Raw genomic sequence first — 26,389 nt, forward strand, 5'->3', positions numbered from 1 at the left:
AACCTCGAGGAAAACCACGCGTTTCCGTTTATTAATAATATTATCTAGTGACGTTGCAGGGACACTCGTGTATTTGTTATTTAACTGGAACGGTGTATCGTTCGCCAGTTTCCCGTTTTACACGGTATTTTTTTACACAATTAATTTTTACGCGGTTTAATTTCACAGAGTATCGCGAACGAACGTTTCAAACCCACTTTTTCTTTAATGTACCGGTACATCGCAGATTTTTTCGTTTAATTATTCTAAAACATGTACGCTATTTTTCGCATGGGCTCCTATTTTATACGGTCCACTTCCGTTCATTTTTTTGTTTGTTTTGTACGGTACACGTCCCCTCTGTGTAAAAAGAGAGCGAAACGTGCATAGTGATTATCGAATTTAATTTTAACCTTCGAAGATCCCAAATTTAAACGCGTACAATATTGCCTCGCGTTCCGAAATTGATACAGTACGATAATTTACGATTGGATTTCAACGATAACGTCGACTGCAATTAAATTCATCCGCTCGAATCGTCATGGGGTTTTCATCGACGTAACGGGCTCGAAACTACGTTTTCCAACTTCGATCGCTTTTGGAACTGTTAACGACGATACGCGTTACACTGTGATTAGACATCGAGAATATTCCAGATGTTAATTAGTCAACAAACTTGGCGTAGACTGTGTATACACAACGAGGCCTACAGTCGATTCTATTACATATACGAACGTTTGGTTCGCCTATTACGAATGCTGATAGATCGTGCATCGTCGTTCCATGCCCAAAGGAGCTATTAGCTAATTACTACATCAATTACGTACGAAATTTTACCGAAGACCTGGAAAAGAAAGTTGGAACTTGCAGAAAATTCAGAGAAAGACGTAGCTTGGGACACTTCGACTACGTTTTGACTCTGAAAAAGATCTTTAAATGTAATCAAACATTAAAGTAAATCATTTCTATTTCTATTTTCTATTTTTCTAGGTGCGATACTGGCACTATCGGCTTCGTAATAACACCATTTATCTTCTATTTTTTAATTTTTAAATTCTCTATTTCCTACTTCCACCCGTCTCCTGTTCCTTACTCCAGTTATTCCTCTTCTTTCTACTCTTTTAACTCTAAAGTAAATTAACTTTGACTACGATTTGACTCTGAAAAAGATTATCTTCACGTGTATGTACGTACGTATATAAGTTTGGGGTGTTGACACTGTTTAATTTTAGTTATAATCGAACAGTGAATTACAATTTTGAAGAAGACCACGTGGCAAGAAAGGGTTGAAGAGCACTGTTCTAAGAGATATTAGGAAGCAAGGAATGGGATAAACATTGAGAAATGGATGGATTTTAAACGCTTTAAAGAACACTTTGGAGAGCACTCGAGAGAAGTACATTGAGAAATTTTGAAGAATGAATGGTGCTTCTGAAGGAACACTCGTAAACGAGCTATGCTACGAGCGGTGTTTTATAAACATTGAAACAACGAAGCCATTGCGTGGAGCGAAGTACATGTAGGAAATCGTTCGAGAGCATTTCAGATTTCAAGGACTTCGAATGTCAACGAGCACCGATGGAACATCGATACCTTATCCGTAATGCGGTTAAAATGTCGATAGCGCGAGCGAGAATAAGCTCGAAGACGTTCTCCGAAGGGAAAGCTTGACAGTGTACGTTCTGGTTAGAGTGATTTAGCGTCAAATAAATTCTTAAAGTCGAGGACGCAAACTTCGAACTTGCATTCAGGGGACAGTGATTTAGTAGGAAATACGGTTCTGGAAAGATCAGTTGATATATGGATCTTGGAGAGGCGTAGATCCAGGTACTTCTTAATCAACTTGCAAACTACATTCTTCCTGATATTCCACACTCTCTTAGACTACGGAGCAATCTCGCTGTTCCATTCAAGTAAATCTTAATTAGAAGATTAAATAATTGTGTCTATAAAAGTGAAACATTGCTACGAAATTCGACCAAGACGTTATTCGTTTGAAATAAAAATCTTCAACAACTTTTTTGTATATTTTCCAGAATTCTGGAACTATTCTACGAGAAAGAAACGCTGGAATATTTCTCGAGGGGTCATTTTACCCTTTCAGACCATATTATGGAGGAACAATGGTCTTGTGTTACAAATGGACTGCTCTAGTTGCACGTACTGTTTCAAAATTTCCTGAATTTCCGGGTTCCCTAACTTTCCTTGTTACTTGGAGACCGTACGAAGTCCTGACTAAATCGTCTGATACAATTTCTTCCCGGACAGATCCTTCTAAATTTTTCTCGAAATTTACATTCTAAATACAATTAAATAACCATTGCTAGCTGCAAAAATGTCTGGTACATAATTTCTTTTTTTACGAAAAAATTGAAAGCTCGAGGTACTTCTGATCAGTCAAGGGTGAAACGAATGAAAGATACACTTTACAAGCATCCGTAAATTTATTTGCCTTTTCGCGATGCGCAATATTCATCGGTCGAAGCTCGCGTTCGAAGCGCGTAACATACGCTTTTACGATCCTGAACGTTCCTCTGAATTTATAAATAGCAACAGGGATGAAATTTCCGAGAATGCTTTATCATCCGGATCCTGGGCCCGTTGTACAAAAATAGACGATCTCGCGGCTCTGTGCGCTTTTATGCACTGTAATAGCATTGCCATCGCTCGAATCTCATCGCGTATCGCGCCAGAACCGTGCTCCCTGCCTTTTCGAACCGCCAGCGAACGCGATGCACACGCTATCGAAAAGTCTTTCCTGATAAACGGAAACTGGCTAGCGTGGAATGTCTTCAGCTAAACGGAAGTCGGAGAGATGAAACGGGAGATGAAAACAGACGTGGTTGTCTCGAAGGATTTCACTCAGTGGATGGGAAATTATTTCGAAGGATATTCCTGGAAATTTGATTAACCCTTCGACGAACGCCTCTTTGTTTACTTTATGTATTTCTGTGGTTTGAAGTCTATTATACAGGAGAAAATATTTCTGAAGCAGAGAATATAATATAGAAATACATTTTGTAATGTATAAACGAAATCGTAAGTATCCTATAGTTTTAAAAAGCCTGTTGAATATGGTTTGAAAACTTTATCATTGGCTGATGGTAGAACCAGCACAGTGAATAGAGTAATAAAATAAAATAATTATTCAACAAATTCTGTAGTACTGACAGAAACATATGGACAATCGATCCACTAATATATAGAAACTGCTGCGAAACTTTATGCGAAATGCCTTGAAAGTCTTAAGTTTTAATCAAATATGATTTATTGATAAAGTGCACGAAACGACAACGAAAGTTGTGTACTGCCGTTTGACTCGTAAATAAAACTTACACTGTGACCCGAAAGTTATTTATATGGAACTGGTAATTTTCGACAAAGGTTTTCCTTGGGATGTAGAGGCTCTCGAAGACATTGGAGAGTCACTATCAGAATAGAAGCAAACAATTTCGCTCGGTATAGAGATGAGAGAAGTTGCGCTCGAGCGCTACAAAGGAGGCAAGATTTGCTCGTCGCGAAGTCAGATCACAAGAAACTTGTATTTCCGAAGTGATTGAGGGTTTATTATATGATACTAGGACGGTTAGATACACAAAGTCTTTGCAAAGGGCAGCTGTCTCTGTAATAGTCAAATTCAAAGCTTTGAAGGAAAAGAATCTTAAAGGAACCCTTTTATACCCGAGAGAGATTTAATGAAAGAAAGTTTTGTTTCCTATCTCGAGATCTTGCTCGACACTTTTCGACATAACGCTTAGATCACATTTCCCAAAGAGAAAAGTTTCTACAAAAATCGAGACGAAAGGATGAGTCTTGGAAAAAATTCTTTTCTCGGAACTTTGATACTGTTTGAAGTAGCAGGAAAATGTTATTTAGGTCAGATCTTCTATTACAAAGAAAAGATATTGGACGTTCTTTAAGAAAGGAAAAATGCGCTATTACGAAAATTGAAATACGAAGCTTCCAAGCGTATCCTATCAATACATTTACAACTTGTTCACCAAAGCTAACTCAAAGTGATCCTGAATTTAAATTCGAATTTCGTGGAATGCAGATGCTCGAATTGTATCTTATTATATAAGAACATATTATCTAACAACTTGTTTACAAACTGCATTCGCTGATAAAGTTAAAATGATCGTGAGAATCCACCTCGTGCAACTAAACCTGGTCGACTGAGTTTGAACGTTAAGCAGTTAAGACTATCAGAAACTTGAAGCTTAATCCAGTTTCCCATTGCAATGATAAATTAATGAGAGTAAGTTTCGTTTGTCGCTCGAATTCGAGGGTCCAATTACGTTTGCATGTGCACATCGATTTCCCAAAATGGAAAATTGCTAGGAAAATATATACTGTTTGTGCACAATTACGAATTTCTTCGCCTTCGAAAATTAATAATCGTAATCGTCCAAAGCTTCCAAGCTCCCTTTTTATCTTCTCGAAACAAGACATCGCCTGACGAAACGTTTCTTAATTGTGCATCCCTCGTTTCTTCTCGCCATTTTTTACTCCGATCGAAAATTCGTTTCAGCTTTTCCTCCCTGGAATCTAAGAAGCTAACTACCCCGGAAACTTTCGTCTTCGTTTCTCACTTATTGTTACCGATGAAGAACTCCGAAGAGTAATTGGTTGCCGTCTAATTGTGCTCTACAAAGCAAACTTTGTTTCGGGATAACGAAGGCACCGTTGTTGCGAGAAGAACGCGCCTCGGAAATTTTATAACGAGGTTAATCTTTAACGCGTCGAGCTAAACGTGCCGAATTTGCAGTCGTGCTTGATTGGTACTCGTGGTCGGCGAAGAAACGACCGAATTGAAAACGTGTAACACTTTCGTTCGCGCACTTTTGCAGTTCTGCAGCTTCTCGATCTACGTGACCAAGTGTCCTACGACTGCCACGACGTTGTCCGTGGACCAAACTTGCCACGGTTTGCGAAACAGCCTCGAACTTCCTAGTGGAAAAGACTCTACTGCGTAATATGTATTCTAGAAAACTTTCCGAGTCTCTTATCTTTATAGGTTGGATCGCGGGACCGTGCAAAGCTCGACCACTGGGTTGACAAATACGATAAACGACCCATTTACTCCCACCCTGAGTTTTGCTTCAAATAGCATATAAAGATTATTTAGCAAATATTGAAATAAATTCAGTGCGCTTGAAAATAAGAAATCTAAACAGAACCATCTTGGACACTGTCCTCCTTTTTCAGCGACATCAAACGAGCCCCGAATCAAGTTTTCCGGAGGAACGCACAAAAACGGGTTTCAACGTCAATATTTAAAAGATCAAAACTCCTTCGAAAGAAAATATATGCATTTCCCCGGCGAAGTTTCCAGTCCAACTAGTTAAAATGTTGCGAAAGAAGGACCGCCCGGAGCAATAAACGAGCGCTTCATAAACACCGCGAAGCCTCGGGTTTGAAACAAACACCTCAACCGCGTAATTCTTAGCAATGGCTGGCTTTTCGTGGACGGTCTCGTTTCTCAAAAGGCTCCGTCCTCCCTTTCCCGGACCGCCTCGAGCGGATTTCGTGCGAATTCCAGCGCTCTCGTGCGACGAACGACGGTCGAAGCCAACCTTTCCAAACGTGATCAAATCTCGAGCGATCGAGATAGAAAGCGAACGGAATAAATTACTAAGGGGGGCGTTTGATTTAATTAACTTTAATTCACAGTTGATCCACGTGATTTGATAGAAATGCTCAAACAGCGCGTCGTGCTTGCGTTTTAACTGAAATTCAACGGGATTACAAGATCCTAAGTGTTCTCGTGGTTTGCACCAGAAAACAGAAAATACGAGAACCAAAAGCGCGTTCTCTGTTTTATCGTGCGTCGAGACGGGAATTTTGAAATATTCCGCTCCTTGCTGGACGACACTTTACATTCCGTCTCGCAGGAATTTAGTTTTAGGTCTGGCCGACCATTTCTCCCTCGTAAGTGCAATTTGAATATCGGATGGGCAGAAAGGACGCCTCGCGAGAGTCGTTGAAACGAGATCTTCGAGCTCGAATTGGTACCCAAAGGGTCCAAGTGACTTTTCGTTTCGTAAATGCCAGGAAAAACGTTACCTGTGTCTGGTCCTTCTTAAAATGACATCCGACTTGAATCTAAACAGTTTGTCGAACGAATTTTATCAAAACAACTATTTCGTTTCAAAGTAAGCAGTTTGGTTTTTGGTCCATAAACTGTCAAATATTTTCCAACTTCTTGGAAAAAATTTCCTTTCTCTCCAAAGCGTTTGCAAAAATTATTAGTTCCTATATTATAGTGCCCACTACGATTACCAAAACGTGACGACAGTTTTATTATTTCTTTGTTTCGTCTGTTTGGTCACGTGTAAATTTTTTTTTAAACGTACCGCGTTACAGAGGGGTTGTGTCGCGTTTATTTAGCCCGGAGCTAGCTAAATAGAGCGATACAGGTTCGAAGGACTGGTAATGAGCCCTTTCGAGAAGTCGCTTTGCTTTCCGATTGAATGCCGCGGGATTAATGCAATGAAGCGGTCGGCTCAATCGCCAAGACCTAAATCCAATCAGGGCGGCCCTCGGTCGATCGGGAAAAAGCCCCTGCAGTCGGGTGGCGAGGAACAAGACGGGGAATGATGATGACTTGTGTCTAGAACAATCGAGAATAGGCAATCGCGAGTCGATGGGATCGTTGCATACAAACGAACGACGAACCCCGAGCGTCGATGCATTTAAAAGGGAATCAGACTGATTGTTATTACTTACGGTTAACTGCAGGGGTTGCAAGGGGGATTTTATGTCTCTCGATGCACCGATTACGGTAACGCGAAAATAAAGTACCTTAATTAGTACAATTGTTTGTGATTTCTTTCTTATTCAACATGACTCGATGATGATTCTTAAAATGAACATTCGGGGTTGATACACTCATCTTTCGTACATAAATATCGTTTTCGAGTTTCATTGGCTTCGACTTTTCAGTGAGAAAGTAAACAAATTAATTCCCAAGTCATGAATTTCGATGACATTATAAAAGTAAATATTAAATATTAAATTGGTTGAAAAATTGAATATTTGCATCGTGAAAATTTTAAGAATTTGGTTGGCGATCAACGTGTTATAATCTATTTTTGGAAATAACATGTGGATAGGGGATGTTTGGAGTTGAGCTTTAGTAGCACTATCTGGTTTACAAATTCGGTTTTCACAACTGATTTTATTCTACTGTGTTGCAAATGAGGAAAGTATTCGATAGAATAACCCAGTGATGTTGCAATTAGTGTGTAAATGGGATATGCTCTAACGGGGGATTAGCGTGATAATTAAACCGACTTTTCGATGGTCCTCTTCAGGGTTGTACAACTTTAAATTTAAATATAGAGTGATATCGAAATATCGAGTGGTCGATGTGGAAAATTATGAGAACACGAAATCTTTTGATCGTATTAATCCCTTAATCATCGAAAGCTCAAGGAATACAATTTAATAAACTTTACAAACTCTATGTACTTACGAGCGATAACGTTTCTTCCTCTAAAAATACCCTGATACTTGTGACAGAACCATAGCCAAATATTTGAAGCAGAACTTATTCTAGAACTAGGTAATCTCGCCTAATCCTGTCCATCATGCGTACAATAACGCGCTTGCAAAGCTTCGTTCCAAGGACGTTTGTTCAATTTTTCACTCAAATCTAGTTTTCATGCAAATCACGCGACGCAACATATGGCTTACAGAGAACATTTACATATCCCGAAAATTCCAAAAATTTTGAATCATTCCGTGCAAATACGGTCCGTAACACAAACCACGTTTCATTCTCAAAATATACAAGCTCAACTCATGTTTGTATGTATATTCGAAAAAACTATCGTAACGAAGCAAAAAAAAAAATCACAATCCAAAAGGCAATAAATGGAATTTTATAAGCTAACGCGTGATTTATTTCTTCCATCGTGAACCTCGGAGTATAAAAATGACAATGCTTTGTGTTTCGCTTTTTTTCTAAATTTTCACTCAAATATTCAAGATATTATTTTTGCTGTCCACTGTAATCGCAGAGAAGCATATTCCTGGTAGCATTCCCTTCCAACTGGTTCCGATCAATTATTCACAGTCATGAAACGATGAGCCCGGTATCGATTCGCCATGCGAATTTCGCAGTCCTTCGATTGAATTCGCATGCTCCTGGCTGTTGTTTCAACGAAAGGGCCGTATGAAATTTTCAACGAACAAAGAACCAGTTCCCATCGATTTATCGATACACGGTCGAGCTTTGCATCGCGATACGAAATTAATCGTCGAATATTTCTCGTTACACTCCCGTCGACGCGCTTAACGCGTCCGTTGCTCGTCTGCCGCATCTTGCTTACGGTTGCCGCTTTCGTCCTAGAAACTCATTATACTAATGCGCAAAAAATTTCGCCGCGAAGTTTACCGAGGGCTTCTGGAATCACGGATGATTAATTCATGGGCACGTTTCGTCGAAAACGCGACTGGTTTCGATTTTAACGCGGCATTAATATGTAAACACATAAATATATACTGTGGCACAAAATTACATATACGGTTCCATCGACCAGAAATTAGAAGACGCTAATCTTAACCACAAGAACAATGATCGAACGTTCTCATATAAAAATAGATAATATAACTTCCTACACGCGTCACCAGATGGAAATGCTCAACCTTCATCTTTCTCACAAGTGCTCGGCCATTCAATGTCTGCTTGCATTTTCTTCTTAATATACTACGTACATAATTATGGTGTATTTATTTGTAACAAAGAAATGAAAACGATAGATACTCGAAGATATAATGCAATAGGAAATGAATGTTCATGTTGATCACTTCTAACGTTAACGATTAAGAATTGCAACCGCTCGAGTTCTTCGAGCCAAGGATGATTGAAAGCTTGTTTCCATTCTCGGCTCTGAATTCCAGATTTCGTGAAAATTGGATCCACAGAGACGAGGCGAATACGACAGGTCTGAGTTTCGAGCTGAGATCGAGATTCGACGTGGCGTGAAATTTTTTGCTCTCGTTATTTGACAAGATATCGCAAACGGTCAGCAGACTTTACGATTTCGAAGTCGCAATTACGACCCCTCCTCGACTTATACAGCCGCACGGAAAATTGGCTGCACGTGGTACTTGCGATTTATCGCACGATAAATCGTCGATACGGCTGTCTGAACGAAAATCGTGACGACGGACTTCGGTATGAGACGATCGTACGAAATAACAGTCGCAGCCATAAAATTTGGGGGTACGAGTCGAACGAACGATTGGATATTATGTGTTTGCTCAGCGAACTGGTAGGAAAGATCAACACATATACCGTATGATTTAACGATGTCTAACAATTTCTTCTTATACGAGTCACTTCTATGTATAAAAGCAGTATCATTTACAATATTTATTTAAACACGTGCTTCGATAACTTTTTTTTATTTCTTGATTACACGATTTCCTTGGTCGATCAATATTCTTGCAACTGTATGGTTTTGCTCGGGAAATAGAGGCCAACTGTCCATATATCCCAAAATCGAGCTTCGTCGTATTATAATAACAAATAATCGGCCGTGTCCGTTTTCTATTGAAATGTACTCATCGATTGCCGGGTTTTGATACAACTGTTAGGCAATCTAATTCGATTAATTCGATGGTAATGTACTGGGTGTCTATTGGCGCTACGCTAGCGCTGATTACATTAGCGTCTGATGTGTCCATTAAAGCACGATGAATGATTTCATGGCGGATCGGTTAACTTCGCTGAGATTAAACGTCGCCGATCGAACGAGAATTGCGACGATTCCGCGCGTTTTCGATTTCTACAGAAATTTACCTTTGTATTCGGATAAACCGTTCCGGACTCGTATTACCGGCGGCTCGTTCGTTTCGCTGTGAAAATGGAACCGTCGCCGTATAAATACTAACGAACGTTGCATTCGGCTCTCTCGTATCTTATTTAATCGAGATGCGATGATTGGATACGGGTTTTCATTTCCATTAGCTTTGAGCAAACGATGGAACGGTGGATCGCGATAGGAAATACGAAAATCTATGAAAAACGGAAATTCAGGCACGAGTTTAAAAAGCTGAGTATAATTTATATTAGATATTTAATTGGCAGGATCTATGGTCCACCTAAAGTTAGATTTTCACTCTTGATATGACTAAAAATATTGGTTCGAACATCGACTATATTATATAAAAATCAGGTGGCCATTGTACTTTGTAATACAAAAATTGTTATAATTCAGTAAGAAGGGTGTAAAATTTTAATTTCGCGTGTTTCGTAGTTTTCTCTGTATAAAAATTCTAAAACACGACCTAAAAATTAAACAACGCGAATACCTCTTTAAAGCGTCGTTTCTGCTAATGCAGGAGTCTGCCAGCTAAACGAACGGAACATCTCGCTAAGGAGCTCGTCCGTTGAAAAATGCATCTTTCCCAGAAGGGAGTACTATCCTGACTTATAAAATATGCAACACTTTATAAAACTCGGACGGATTCCCGTTAGTCTTCCTTTTTCCCCGGCAATTGTCTCCCGTTCGCGAAATTCGACGCCATCGGGCTGGTCGCTGACCGAAAACAGGGCTTGAAACATTTAAGCCCGCGTTAGGTTCCTTTTCAACCCGCGTCTTTATTCTTGTATTATAAAGAATTTCGCCCGGAACTCGCAGGCCGGGCAAACGAGAATATAAATATTTCAGCCGGCGCGTAAAAATTCCACCGAAAGGTTGGAAAACCACGAGGCGAAAATGCGGTTTTCATGGTTCTTAATGCGAGGTTCCGCCGCTTCGGACTCTTGGTCGACGAAGACATTTGTCAACTGACCTCGCGATCTCACGACGACGCCTGGAAGGCACAAAAGCGGTGTTTTCTAGGGAGTTTTCTAACTAGGGAGCTCGAGTTCTAAGCCCTAAGTGCAAACAAACGCTGCTAAGCGTGAGGCTCGGGGTCGTGCAGCGGCAGTAAAGGCTTTATATTGCACATTGAAACGCAATTTCTGCTTCGATGTTTCCGTATAAATTTTATTTACTACGGAAGTTTCACGAGGGAAAATTAATTAAATACAGTACGCTGTAATAATTCACTGTTAATGGAGAGGAAACTTTCTCATGATATTTTGTTTAGTACAACACCGTGGTTATATTTCTTATTTACGAAGTCATTTTTTTTTTCGTTTTAATGGTCAATTACAAACCCGATAGAGAAGTATTAATAACATAAACAGTAAAGAAAATCCAATAATACATGTTTTTTCCAACGAGCCATGATCCTCCACAAGTTCTGTTCTTAATTTGTTTCATTTACAGTGTAACGTTATATGTTTTCCAATAGATAAAAATACCAAAAGATTTCAGTGTAGTTATTTCCAAAGCAAGATACTGTAAGATCGATAGATCGTAGAAATTCGAAAGAAAACAATTCGGTCCTTTAGAGATGAACTTTCATGGACATGTTTCTTTTCTAAAAATGACCAATATACTATAAATTAAAAATTATTGTCGTAAGTGGTCGAAGAAATTGCCTCAAATGACCGTACATTATATAATACAATGGAGGTTTCAATGTGCCACTTGTTTCGAGAGTATTTCTTCAGAAAGTCGTCCAAAATGTTTGAAAACCGCTATTACGAGAGGAAAACGCGCTCGCGGAAAAAGGGGCGCGTAAATCGCAAACAAAGGGGTTGATCCTTTTCTTCGCGCGGGCGTCGCGGCGCACCTTTGTCCGAGCCCACGTCACCGCGAGAGGTCTGCACAATTGGGAATAGAACTTTCCGCCGATTCGGTAAACGACTCTCGCGTCGTTCTGCGAGAGAATTTTGCTCGTTTCTTCGTCCCTTGTCTATTTTCGCGGTATTGTTGTCGACGAAGCATTTTCTTTTCGCTGGATTACGGATTGTCGCGTCGCGAGCCCTCCGTATGACCGTCAAACAACAAACGAGCCCAACTCAGAAAGAGCCTTGTAAATACCGTCATATAACAAAATTTGTTCTTTCCATACCTGCGCACCAGATGTTTAGCAGTTGTGCGTCAAGCTCGTTACAAACGTTTTTTCCAGCAATTAGGAGTCTAGTTTTATTGCACGCCACGGTCAACCTTCAAAAATACAATAGCACTTTCGCGCGACCACCGACACAGCCAAAAACAGACAATTTTGGTGACACCCACACCACCCCTTCTTGCAGGGGCTGGCCGTTCACGCCTTACAAAATCTTGTAACCAATCAGTGTTTTTCGCATATTAGTAACCGCCCAATTAAGAACTGTATAAAGAGCGACGCTCGCTCAGAAATAAGGGATTCAACAAGAATTTTGCGGAGCATCAACAAACCGACAAGTATTCATTTTTTCGAGTCACCGCATTGCATATCCATCATAAGTTTAAATACAGTCCACTTTCAAACATAAAATATTCGCACAAAGTTAAGTCGGCGTGCGATGTACGGGTTTAACTTTCCGAACAACGTCGGTGGAAAATTCGTACACGACACGGATAAGAGTCCATCAATGCGCTCAACAGTTTTCATTTACGCGTTACAAGCCACGCGTGGTTTTCTGATAATTTGCAATGGGCGAAATTTCTTTGAAAACAACACGATTCACGGATAAAACATTGGTTTATTTATTGTTTATTCGTAAAGAAAAATACTAGAATAGTAACCGAGTTGGTACTACTTTTTTTTACCGTTTTTTGTACAGATAGCCACAAAATGAGGACACGGATAATTAGACAGATGCTGCAATGGCTCGCATTGGGCTTACACAAACGTTTGCGTTTCATCTTTTTGATCTAGAGTTTACTTTGAATACGAACGTTTACATATCCAGAAAATGTGGCACCACGGTAGGGAAATAAAAATCGAACGGACGGTATACGTTGAAAATCAGCGATCCATAGATTTACGTGGTTGTTCTAGGTTCGGAATAATGCATCGAATGTATGTCTCATGAATTTGAGACGAGCTTGCCCTTTGGCCGTAACGATTTCTAACCTAGTTCTAAGGGGCAACCATACACCCTTGGGGAATCTAGTAGCTACGAATAAGTAGAACGTAGACGGTGTCGAGTAGGTTTGCTTTATAATGGTTCACGTCTGTTCCAATACGACCCGCAAGGAGAGCCTTATTTTCTTTGCAGAACAGCACATTTTCACAGAAAGGAGAAAGTACAAATTCTGAGATCACTACAAATATATCCAAATTATTTAACGAAAAAGGTCACATATTATTTTTGGTTTTCGATTATTCGATTACCGTCGAATAAATTTCTGTCGTCGCCCAGCGCGTTACGAACGGCTGAAACCGATTGTTTCGCGCGTTGCCTAATGTTTCAGACGCGAAACTAGTTTCAATTTGAAAACACAAAGGTGGCACACTCGATAGAGCGACATTTAATCAAACGCGAGTAGACAATCCGACGTTTTTACGACGAGCAATTTCAACACGAAGGCACCCTTGTCGCGATCCAATTGACGATACGCCTGAAACTATTCGATCCTTCGACAAAGTTGGATAACGCGTCGATAAAACTCGAACGTCACAACACTATGAATGCTCCGACCACGTAACAAACGGATCATGGCTGGGAGAGGAATAGATAACGTGCACTTGGTCAATCCACTTCCTCCGCTAGCGATTTCAATTAACTGGAAAATACATTTCAGTGGCACGTGCATCCTGGAATGCCCATGAGTTATCAGGTAAAAATCTATATTTGGACAGCATCCAAATTCAACACGTGGAAGATGCACCTATGCTCGCGATTAGCGAAAGAAGATTCCGTCTCACGAAATTCCATAAAAGTATACCTATCGCTCGAATCCCGGGTTAATTGGTCCGCGCAAAATAATTAGAGGAACTCGTTCGATGCATCGATAGCATTATATTAACTACGTTTCAGTGTTTCTAATTATTTCATGCAGAACAGACACGATTCGGTTTTTCGAGTACGTTTTAACTCTTCCGGAAACTCGCGAACCGCAGAAGATTTCGATCGCGCACCAGCGCGAGCAAATTTATGGCGAAAACGTGACTTCGCGTAAGCTACTGAAACTACAAAATGTGATCGTACTGCGAAACATGTTGGAGAGTTTGTCGGAAAATGTACATGACAGAGAATTTCATTTCTCAGGGCGCGACGTTTCGAAAAGCAAAACTACGCCACGCGTCCCGCGTAAATTATTCCGTCTGCGAGCTAACTTCGTTCGCAAAATTGCGCTGCATAACATTATCGTCGATAAAAAGAGAGGGAGATAAATTTTTAGACTAAAATTTCGTTTCACGCGCAAAGTGTATTTACCCATTTTCCCCCCGGACTGTGTTTACGCTGTACGTTTCGTTAGGCAAGAAAGTGATACTGCCAATCTTCTGCAAACAGAGTGTTATAAATTCCTATTAAAGTTCCTCTTCTTTTCCTCGCAAACAAAACTCTTCCCCGACGGATAATGAGAATGTCAACCACGGATAAAAACGAATGCTAAATTGCAAGCTTGCGATTATAACCCTTTCGGAGGAAATATTGCTATGAAATAAATCTTCGAAATTGTTGGTGTTTTTACTAATGGTACGAGTGTATTTGTTCATACATTGAAATATTTAAGAGTTTAAATTCAGAATAATACTTGTCGGCGGTCGTGCCTCGATGAATCACTGATCCACGTTCGATCACCCAGGTGCAGCAGAGGATGGGTGATCATTTCATTTGTATGCTGCTTCTATTTCATTTTTCTATCGATTTTGTAATTGGATATTACTTGGCTGTTAATATTAAAAAAGAACAAAGCTAGAAATAACACAATGTGTAATAAACAATATTTGGTAAAAATAAATTGAAAATATTTATAAACAAGTTTTCTTCCCATTCATAGTATATACAAAGTTAGAAATACAAGTGGCAGTGGCTGTATATTAGTTTCTATACTCGAGGAAACGTAGAACATTAAGATAACACGATTCGAAGGCGCTGCGATAATACTTGGAAACACAGTTCAACTATTATCTTACGAAAATCACCAGACATCGTCAAATACAATCTACTGTCGTCTTAATATTAATACAAAACATTTATGTTAAAATTCCCTGTGTGTATTTGAGGTTCTTGCAATATCTCTCAACGGGAGTAGAAATGTCCCATTCGGTCGATGTTCGAGCGTTCAGACGCTCGACACTTTCGCCCGTCGACGTCACGGCGCGTTAATCCGAAAGAAAAGAAGTTTTCCCTGTTTTCCCCGGCGAGAAAGGAAAACGTTCCACACGCCCCCGACCCGGCGAGAGAGCAGTGATTGCTTTAATCGGACGTCGGTTCATGTAGGTCAGTGACGGAAATCGTTCCAACGAGAGCGCAACGCGGATTGGAGTGTTTTAATTGCCTCCAATTAACTACGATCGGGCCTAGCGTAGGCGGACCGACAGCGATTCTAATTCTCCGTCGTTCGTTCGATTTACTGCTTTTGTTAGCCCTCGTTGGCGGTGTTTACGAGCGAGTTTCCCGAACTCCGTGGCCGGGAATTCGTTGGGAATATCATTGGACCACCGGAGTTCTGGAAGTTCGTCGGGAGATACTGCTAAGTGTTTCTCCAATCGCGGAGGAACGCGTGGCATTTCGATACAGCGCGTGAAATACACCCTCGATGATTAAAATAACGAAAAAGCATTTTCGACAAAGGTTAATCAATTTTTGGTTTCTCTATTTTGGCAGTATATTTTTTTTAAATCATAATTGTAAGATATTATACGTGGTTCAATGATCGAAAAGTGTTTTTTCTTTTCCTAACGTTTACGCAAAAGAAGGATTTCGGACGCTGATGGAATTGGACGCGAGCGAATCAATAACGCTATAGAAATGTCAAACAGAGCGGAAAAATGGAGGTAATTTTTCTTCAACCCCTAATGCACCTAGTCCGTAATAATTCTGTTCCAATTATGTGTGCACAGCGCTGTCTGCAAATGTTTGTAAAATTTATACGTCGTTGCGTGATGAAGTTTCACGACGCGTGCTATTGCAACGTTGAGAACGATTTTCTAGATTTCTTTTTTATTGAACGCTATAGGGGATAGCACCGCGCTGTATAATCATCTATACATCAGTATGGATTGCAAATGTTTTTTTTTCTGATTCCTATTACGTTACGTGCATATTAATTTTTTATCGGAGATGTTCCGAATAAAATGGTTGAATTATTAAGCAGCCTTGGAATAACTCTATTATAATTTCATCGTAATTCGTTCCGGGGAAAATCGATAAATTGCGATGCACGTGGTTGTGTTCCGCGGTATCTTGACTAGTAGGTTGCGCACGATATTGATTTATGACAGCCTAATAATCAAATCCAATCGCAATACCGGCGAGGATCGAGATTTACGAGAAACGGCGATATCGATTTTTAAATCAATCTGGCTCTGCAGTTACTGCGAAAACCGAAGTTTTACATTACATTCTTCCAAAGTTAATGCACAGAGTGGTACAGCTATAGTGACTACTTGAATCGTGAAGGAAAATTCCATTTAAAATCAAAATTAATTAATGCAGAAATGGTGATATCGATAGTCACTAAAATTGTTACACTCTTGCGAAATAATCAGATTACTCGATACATGTAGAGCACGAGTAGCACATGGTGCAACGTGTAGATGTACTAACCAATATTCGGTGTCTTAGTTTAATGATAAACGGCTTGAACGTGGAGTATATTGTACAAAACATATTATAGTAGATATATTCAGGAACGGGGACCAATAATGTAAGTTACTTTTACTCGAAATTTATCGCAAGAAAGCTCCCAGTAATACTACGATCGTGGAAAGTTTAAAAATGCCTAATTATCTCTTTAAATATTTTGCATTAGAACTAACCAAAAATTCGAAAGCATTTCCTTGTCCATCTCTCAAACTGACTAAACTGTGAAAGGATTAATACTCGATGCAACACTGCAGTCCAAGTTAGGTCCTAATCCAGTCTCAGTTAGCTCATAGTCAACTCCACATCCGTACTGTTTGCTTCGAGCTCAGATTCAGTGATATTGTGTCAACCCTCCGCGTATCTTCCACATTTTAGTAGCATAAACGTCGTTAACCAACACGGTGGCTCCCGTACTTTCCTCGCGTTGATTACAATTCTATTGATTCCCGGACAACACACGTGACGTTAGAAACTCGATGAATTTCTCATCCATCGTAAATCGAGTTTCCCCGGGTTCACGAAGAAACAAGCGGCCATCAAGGTGAACAATGAAATACTCGCGGAATTCTTCGCGGCGGTTCCAAGTATTTCGGTCGCATCGATCGTCTAGTAATTGGTTTTTCAATTTTTACGGTCACGATCCAATATGGCCGACCGATGCAGACGCAACCGGTCGATCCTCCATCGATCGGGCAAACGAGATAAGTTTTCGAGTGCTCGATTCCGTCTGAACGACTTACTCTCTTCGACGGGTATAAATAATTTCGAGTCGTTGCCTCGATTGACCTAATTATCCGAGGTTCGATGCTAGTCAAAATCAGTTTCTTTGGTTTATCGCCGCTGTTCGCGACTGGGAAGATTGCAGGGAAGATGGCAGACCATAATTTCTCTTATCCATTATCTATTATAACAGTGTATACTAATTGCAAGCTAATGCTAAGAAACCTCATGACCATTACAGTCAAATTATTGATTTGAATGAAAAATGAATTTCAGCTATTACTGTAAATTTATATAAATATTATAATTACTGTTACCTCGTTTATAATAAATATTTCTGAAATTGTAGAAAGACAGAAGAAACTGTCACTGGGGACAGAACATTGGCTACCACCGAGTTGACAATTTCAAAACGTGTCGGATGCGAGTTTCACGAGGCTTGAGGTATGCCCAGGATTTCCCTATAATAAACCAAATTACACTAAAACATTCAATGGCGAGTTAACAATGAACGCAACCATGCACAATACCGTCCGTCGAACGAATTTAAAACCACGTCGACGTTTTCTCGTCCATTCGCTTGGAAGATAAAGTTTCAGTTCGTAGCATTGCCTCCTGAAATTACTTCGAGAGGCTATAGGAGCCCGTAACACCGTAAAATATGATATTCCCTCGGGACGTACTCAAGTTGAGGATTGCAAAAAGGTACTTCTATTTATTTATTGTCGTACTTACTTATTTATTAAACGAGATATACGCTTAGACGAGCAAACGCGAGAAGAAAGAACGAATTCGTGTACATGCATAACAAAATAAAAATTTGCTAGCACAAATACCTGTGATGAGAAATTTACATTCAGATTACGCCGTGGAATTCGTCTGTGCCAAGTTATTGTGACTCACCTAAAACCAGAAAAGAAAAATTTAATTAGCGACGAAGAACAATTTTGTCATCGTTTAAAAATGGAAATTTAATTTTACTAAAATTAAATAACGAAACATATAATTTTCTAAATTTGTATTAAATGAGACTATTATTTTTTCAATTTAACGCCAGTGATGTTTTCATGTTATTAAAACATGTTGGAGATCAACGTCAATGAGGTGGATCTGATAATGTAAATAATTATCTTTTGGATGTTGTACGTATATCCCCTTATGCTAGATATACGCTGACCCTCCAACGAGAGATTAAGCTGATCGTCGAAGCGTAGAATAACGTTGTTACACCACGAAAAGCGTCGATACGAAGCTCGCGATTACATTGGATTACAAACTACCCGTCGCTGGTCACGTCGATTAATTTCAGAAAAATGTTTGCCGAATCTGACGAACCAATGGCGTCCACAGTTCGTCGAGAATGCGTTCGCGATGAAACGTAAACAAAGGGTCATCGATGGAACAGGGTTTCCAGCGAAGTAGATTAAAGAAAAAAGACGTGTAATCTGATAGAATGCGCCAAGTGGAAATGGGATTACAAAAGTGACAAACGTTCTTCGCCTCCTTCGTATAAACCGTGTTTTTACATTTACACGGAATAGAAACCCTATAGAAACCTGAATAGCAAATATTTTTACCACAATTATTCTGCAAAAAATCTCGAGCCCAAAGCTATATACGATTCTACCTGATAAATTGATCCAATTATTTCTAGACGACAATAATTAAAATTAGAGTAAAAGGTAGACCGTCGAGTGGGCATTCCCCGCTAAATTTGTACCTCTCCTTCGGAGCTAATTTTACGACATCCAATATTTTTTCTTTGTTACGTCTTGCGCGGTACTTTACTGTTAATTAACTGAGAAAAAAAATCCATACTCTGCAAACTTGAAACGACAAACTGCGAAGAGCAGTCAAAGATTCTGTAGCTCTTTTACGTCCTGCACGAGTCTCTTGCGTTCCAAAGAGTCCTCGATTCCGCCTCTTTATTTAAAGGGTACAAAAATTGCCCCGACGTAGCCGACAATTTTCATTTACCGTTTGAGAACCTGGCGTCGGTCGCGTATCAATTCATCAACGTCGCAAAAAAATTAAACCGCGACTTTCCCCCGTCGCGTAATCCGCGCGTATCCTCCGCTTCAGCCGCCGGTGTATCGCGTGCAATTTTCCTGATGCATGTATCTTCCGAGTATCGTGACGCCGACCGCGTACATGGGCGCGACAAAAATGCATAAAAGCGCAAACGAATTCCCCGGCTATCTCTTGTGGCTGACAATTACGTTTAATGGGCGACGCAAGCCGCCCCGGTTATCGTCGTTTTGCCCGCGTAATATCGCGCAAGGACGTGTACGGTGCAGCTAATGCACGATAAGCCGGATAAAGGAGTCAATCGATAAAACAAACACTGGCAATCCTTTTTTTTTCGCCTCTCGGTGTTCCGTCGCTGAAAGATACTGCGGTGACGCGAAATGAATAACAGAACGCTGAAAGGGAGAAAGAACGAAAAATGAAGGGGGGTTTGTCGATTTGCACGACGCAATGTTTGCAGTGGCGAGGCAGCAAATATTCGTAGGATTTTGCTGTTGTTGTTCCGCCATCGCCCAATCGCCCGCCCAGTGACCGCTTCGTTGCGTGAACTTCCAACGTTGTTTAATTATTTGTTTCGGTTCCTTTTTTTCGAATATCGACCGCCTTTTATTATTTCGAAATCTCGGAACTTCGTTTTCGCGCCACACAGCTTTTAAGAACATATATACAGAGTGTTTGGCGACATCTGGAAAAAATTTTGATGGGAGATTCTGGAGACCAAAATAAGACGAAAATCAAGAATACCAATTTGTTGATCGAGGCTTCGTTAAAAAGCAAAACTTCAAACGTTAAGAACTTTTTAACGAATTCTCGATTTTCGTCTTATTCTGGGCTCTAAAATATCCCAATAAAATATTATATGCCGGATAATTGGACTGAATCTACATATGAAGTGATAAAAACGAGAAATAATAATCACAAATCTCTGGCTACGCATATTTTCGGTAAAGAATTTTTTTCTCAAAAGTGCGTAGGATTTCGGTGGTACGTGTAATCACCAAAAATGATTGTAATTGACCCCCACAACTGAATATAATTTTTTCAGAACGATTTGAAATTTTTTTATTTTGCCGAAAATGTTAGCATCTACTCGAATTTTTTTCTCGAAGATCCGCAGGATTTCGGGGATATATCTATTCACCAAAGATGATTGTAATTAACCCCCCTAGCTGAAAATAATTTTTTTTAAACGATTTGAAATTATTTTTTTCGCCGACCTATTCGAATTGAAATGAATATTGTGTAAAATATTTCCCTTTGCTGAAATTCGAAATGAAGGGCAAAAAGTTTGCAAGGCAAACTAATCGATACCTCACGGCGACTGTCAACGTGTACATTTTCTTGAAAATAGACTGACCATCCATGGATTCGATTATGATAAAATTTTATTAAAATCTTTCTCATGAATATCGTCTGAATTTGATTTAGTGCGTACTAGGAAGACAGATATGGGAGACTCGGGGTTGAGTGGCAGCTTGGAATAATAGGAAAATTTACTTTCATAATTAATGTCGGGAAAGCGGATTTCGCCCGTCTGCTCCCATTTGCGGGAAACCAGTCTAAATTGAAACACATATACGGAAATCGAACGAGCATCGCTTCGTCGCGTAGAATTAAAATATGAAAATGTGAAGTTGCGAAGAACCTGGTCACGAAGAAACGTTGACACGCGACAGCGGCGAAATTGACTTTCATAATTAACACCGGTCGTCCGTAATTTGCGTTACGGGGCTGCATAATAGGAGCATACCTCGTGCCGTCGCGAAATGGCCTATTCGAATGTAACTGAGCCGGTAATTGTAATTTACGCGAGTCGCGTGCTGGCGTTTTCTCTAATTTAAAATCGTCGAAAGGAATTGATTGTGTGTTTACATTGTTCGTTTGGTACGCGATAATTAATGAGGACTATCGTGAATAATCCGCGAAATCGATAGCACGCGAATACATATACCGTCGCTGAAATATTCACGGCATTGTGCAATCGAAATGGCCATTCTCGAAATGACATAAAGACAGCACAATAAAAAATTCATCGCGTATCATTTCGCTATGCGAACAGCGACAAGTTTCGATGCAAATTTTATTCTCGGTATTACAAATTGAAACGTCTGCTACGTCAAACATATATATACGGCGTCCCATTTATCACCAGCACCATTATACCAGGCTTCTGCTATTGTAGATACGAAAAAATAATCATGGAAAGAAGTTTGCGGAAATCTCGCGGCAGAACAATTGCTTTTAAAGTAATTTCAAGAAACTCGTATAAATCCACTCGGGGGACGTATCGAATGAAATTCTTCGCCGTTTCTTTGTTAACGTTTTTTTTCTTAGATGTTTCAGATCTTTTTCATTTGTTACAACGTCGACTGACTTAAAACGACTTAAAGTCATATAAGGAAAACGCGGAGAAACAACCGGTGGACGTAAAGTTAGTCCGAGACGTTAGGGAGTGGAAATTGCGCGGAATAAAAGGCACGACGCGGTCAGAGAACGCGATGAAGAAGAGTGGGCTTTTTTCTTCCAAGAAATTACCTCCTTCAACCATACAGAATCTCCCGACGGGCTCATTCAATCTCTATCATTCAGCTAAAAGCGTCTGTCGTAAGTTTCACTCAAACTGTTACATTTCTTTTATATTAAAAATGCAACGGCGAGCTCGTCGTTCAACAATGAACCGGAAAATGGTAACTGCACGTATACGTGACACGCCAAAGTCGGTAAACGTTGCAATAAATAAATAAAAACAAACAAATTGAACGTATTCTTTTATAGAGAAGTTTTCTTTCTTTTAAATTCCAAAGTATCGTAGTAAATATTAAAAGCAAAGGTAGGATACGTGTACCGTAAGGCATCGGTGTCACGATCCCCGATTTCTGTCTTATTTTCAAAGGTTTAGATTTTCTCTGGCTCGCAGTGTATTTAGATACCCTGATTTTCTAAGCCTCTCTCGTTAACAGACACTTTCCAGAGTCGTTAACTCGCTGCGAGTTCCAAGTGGCCGGGACACGAGCGACGAACGAAAGAACAAACCCTCTCTCTACGGCCAAACGTGCGACAAACAGAGACACGGGGGTACGCGCGAATTCCCCGCGATCGACGACGCGATAAATCTATCAGCGTTCGGGAGTTACACGCCGCGGAATCGACGTTGCTGAGGGGAATTGAGATTAACGAGGACTGATAACAAATGGGGTTAGCCGCGGCGAAGTTCAAATCAGGTTAGAGACGGGACGAGAGGGAGAGAGAGAAAAACGGGGGTGAGCGAAGAGTGTCACCAGGAGAGGGACAGAGGGAGACAAATAGCGACGGGAACGCGAGCTCGAAAGAGCGGGAAAAGTGGAGGTAAATTTTCAGAGAGACTTTTAAGAACAGCTACGGACCGACTGCGAAGGTGGACGAGGCGAAAAGTGGTAGAAGAAATGGAAAAAAAAAGGGCCAGGGTAAACATACCCTTTGTTGAGAAAGAAAAGTAGGAAAACAGTCGCGAAACGCGAAATTCTGAAATAGAAATTATGAAACGAACGTTATGGATGTTTTGTTCGTTTAACTCTGGAATGCCAACGCTGGATAAAATACGAAATCGGTGAATTTGATGTGTCACAATTTTGACAGATGTTTTTATCCATTTCGCACAATTGACCGTGCAGATGATAAAACGGTGGAATGGTTTTTTATAATCGATGAGATCTGCGTTGTCACGAGTTAGGTTTATCAATAAACGACGTATAAAAGGTGGTTGATGTATATCCCTTCCGCAAATATCGCTTTCTCGATTCTCTTGTTATATTAATGTGGAACATGAAAGAGACTTTTTCTGTCGTACATTGGAGCTTTCTATATCTATCGATTTGAACTTTTTATTGTTCGGATTTACCTAAATTTTTGAATTATTCTCCAGTTACTCTCACTTATATATTCATACTCATTTATAGCGCAACACTATGTATTTCCCAGTAGATAAACATACCAAGGAAGTCCAGTGTAGTTATTTCCAAAGCAAGATATTGTAAAATCGATAGATCGTCGAAATTCGACAGAAAACAATTTGATCCTAAATGTTTTCGGACCGTCGACATGTTTCATTTTTAATTTACTAAATTATAAGCGACGAGAAACGTTTAGAATTTAAATTTCTAGAAAATGTTCAAAAATATTGACGAAAGTTGGAACGCCGCGTCGATGTCGACGGTCGAACGATTCGATTCAACGTGACGTCAGGTGGAAATAATGGCCGCGATGATAACGTGTACAGAACGAGGCCAGTGTCGTGTCGCTTGATCGCGTTACACGGATTTTTACGCGGTTGGTCGTCGACTCGCTTCATTAATCCGTTTGCTAACGAACGCGATTCCGCGGTCAACGATCGAACGCGTCGTCGATCGCGCGAATTTCCGCTTTTCATCGTTTTTCTTACACTCGTGAACGCATATAAACGCTCGAAATGAAATGTGAAACGAAAAGACATTGCAGCATTTCTAGGGAACGTTTCGCGATGAAATCGGAAAATTCTGTGCGTTCGTCGCTGCAGCAACGTTCTGACCGGCGCAAACTTCAAACTGCGGCCCGTGGAAAGCATTTATTTAATGGTAATGAAGTTTCGCCGTAATGACGCTTTGCGTTACTTTCTGTAGAGTAAATATTACGCTTTGATGACGTAAAAGTTTTTAAAGTGATCTAAATTCTTTTAAGATTCGATGCGATCGTAGAACGCTTTACCTTCGTTCTTTCGTTTTAAGTTCTCACTTGGACACGATCTTTATAAATATTTAACGGTTACTCGCTGCATGCTAACGATTTAGACTCGATGGAATTTTGTCACCAATTTTGTCCAATTCTTTATAGCGGGTATTTCCCGAATTACAATGAAAATAAAAATTGTTGAGGTCTACCGGAACCCAGTATCCTCCATACCAGTCACAGATTAATCGATTCTTCGTTTAAGGGAATTGAATTCTGCTACTCCTGTGAGTCGTTCGTCAGGCAACCCGAAAGATATTAGAGCGATCCACGAAACTAGATAAAAGTTCTAATTCCGGTTAATTTTCTCGTCCCGTTACGATAAATCGTTTCCTCGAACCAAAAATAAGAGCCGGCACAAGAAATACCTAACTTGATTCGTCATAAAATTTTATGTCGTAGAAAAATGTCGCAAGTGTCCTAAATCATTGACAATAGAGAGGATTTTTAGACGACATATTTGATCGTAAATAAAATTTTGAAGGATTTAATATAACGTTTCATTTTTAAGAATCTTCACGCTATAAATGTTTTAATTAATATATTAACGAAAATGTTGTTTCGTTTAAGTAATTATTTCCATCGATCTCGAAGCGATATGTCCGGAAAGCATTGTAACATATTCGTATGCGTTATAATCATTAAATGATATTGTTTCGATACATCGTTAGCAAACGTCGCGTTGATTGAATCCATTTCTGAATTTTGCTAATTAATTAATTACGGTAACTAAATATCTCTATAAAGCACGCTCAGACTGTAAATCATTAACACCGAGTAAATACGTACGTTACTACCAAAGGAACATTCGTATTCGTAACTTTAGATCCAGTTCTCGCGAAAACTGTATTTATTTATTTAAACATGAACATCCTCAGAAATCGAGATATTATTTCAACGAATTTCACACGCCACATTGCATAAATAAAATCTCAGAAACGAATAGCGGTCGAATATACAATGTTATGCCATCGTAACTAGAAAGCAATGCTCGTAAAAAAATAAACAAATCATCCACTAATCGCGTGGTTCGATTCTAAAAGCTTGCAGTTTCCTCGACTTCGATATCTGATCTACAATACACAAATTTTCCTCGTTCACGTTACAAGATACCAATTTTCTGTTACATTCAATTATTTTTATTTTGCAAATAAACTTTAGAAACGTCGTCGAAAAATTAATTTAAATTGAAAACTGTTCCATACATTAAATCGTAATTAAATTGGCAACTGAAACTAACGATCGTCAACCATTAATTGCAATTTAGTATTAAAGCCCTCCATAAATTGAATTACGGTCTTAATATCGGTTATCGCGTCGATTCTATATCGATTCCTTAACGGTACGCGTTTCTATTGTTGCTGTTATTGGGCACGGTTTACGAGAGTTCACCGCGGAACGAAAATTAAACTCGAACGGAATAAATCCGAAATTAATGTGCCCGCGGTGAAACGAACGAAACTGGAATTTACGATTCGCGACAAAGAAGATCCCGATCATAAAAACCGATCGAACCGAATCGCCATAAAAGCTCGACGTTGTTCTTTCTTTGGTCAACCGTGGATACACGATACTCGTTTCTGTGACCTTTTTCGAGCACATCCTCAACTCCACCGCCCACTTTCACCGATTCGGTTTTCCACGATTTCTCGCTCTCGCCCCCGGGCTTTTCCCCAACTCGTCGAATTTAAAAATATACACGACGATACACGAATTTTTAAGACGAGCCAAAGATCTCGTTGATGCTAAAAAAATTACTTCCGAATGAGAATTATGAACTTTTAATTCGAGATTTTTTCCCCCAAATTATGCGAATTTTCCTCGACGTTTAACATGGTTTGTATTTATTTAATTATACGAAGAATCAGCAAGCTTTTCATTTCGTACTCGACACACCATTCTTCACAATATCAGTCCAATCTTATTCTGCGTTTACAGCGTCCAGCTACTTTACGGACGACAGTAGGGCGTTCGTTTTCATACCTGACTGGACTACATTATATTTATCAGCTTCGAACAATCCCGAAACTGCCAACGTCACTTTAATTTCATTTTCAATTTAACTTGCAGCCGGGAAACAGTTGCGGTTTGCTTTACATTTCGCGCATAGAGATACATCGATACGATTCGCGACATCGAGTCCCAACAGCGAAGCGGTTTAGTGAGTTTCTGGGCTATTCAATGCCAAAGGGGCGTACCAACGTTACGGAATTCGTTCTCGACCAATTACATTCGCGAGCAATGTTGGGAAATAAATTTGGAAAAAAA

At 39.8% G+C, this 26,389-nt stretch overlaps 1 protein-coding gene across 1 annotated transcript in view; it reads right to left on the reverse strand.

The window, feature by feature from the left end:
• The window catches only part of LOC122404818 (small conductance calcium-activated potassium channel protein 2), a 246,231-nt gene that overhangs the window by 198,531 nt on the left and 21,311 nt on the right, over positions 1-26,389 (reverse strand). The gene's annotated exons all lie outside the window — the stretch shown is intronic.

This window comes from Colletes gigas, unplaced genomic scaffold, assembly GCF_013123115.1.
Source record: "Colletes gigas isolate AHSC1104 unplaced genomic scaffold, ASM1312311v1 Colletes_gigas_Sc00003, whole genome shotgun sequence".
Classification (NCBI taxonomy): domain Eukaryota; kingdom Metazoa; phylum Arthropoda; class Insecta; order Hymenoptera; family Colletidae; genus Colletes; species Colletes gigas.